At 37.1% G+C, this 531-nt stretch overlaps 1 pseudogene; it reads right to left on the minus strand.

Annotated features, from left to right (window-relative positions):
- Positions 1 to 531, minus strand: part of LOC102585711 (probable leucine-rich repeat receptor-like protein kinase At1g35710) — a 12,575-nt pseudogene that overhangs the window by 5,030 nt on the left and 7,014 nt on the right.

Raw genomic sequence — 531 nt, forward strand, 5'->3', positions numbered from 1 at the left:
GAGGTTGTATGGCTTCGTGGATTACTTGCTGAGATTGGATTTCCCCAATCTCATCCTACTCCTCTCCACGCTGACAATACAAGTGCTATTCAGATTGCTACTAATCCAGTTTTTCATGAGAGGACCAAACACATCGAAGTGGATTGTCATTATATACGAGAAGCTGTAGATAAAGGATTCATTACTCTTGCACATGTGTCCAGTGATCTTCAAATAGCTGATGCGTTTACAAAATCCATGGCACGGCGACACCATCAGTTTCTTGTAGGCAAATTGATGTTTCTTGATCCACCAACATCAATTTGAGGGGGGATGTTAGCATGATAGACAACTAAATGATTGTATATATTAATGTAATTATATAGTGATATAAATTAGCATGATCATATATATTTGTTGTAGAATCATATGAATAAATATTGTGATAGAATAGCTGATTTGGAGGGATAGCAAGGCAGATTTAGAGGGATTCAATGACAGATTTGTAGAGATAGAATAGCTGATCTTTAGGGATAGGAATGGCGGATCTTT

The sequence above is a fragment of the Solanum tuberosum genome, unplaced genomic scaffold (assembly GCF_000226075.1).
Source record: "Solanum tuberosum cultivar DM 1-3 516 R44 unplaced genomic scaffold, SolTub_3.0 scf00800, whole genome shotgun sequence".
Lineage (NCBI taxonomy): Eukaryota > Viridiplantae > Streptophyta > Magnoliopsida > Solanales > Solanaceae > Solanum > Solanum tuberosum.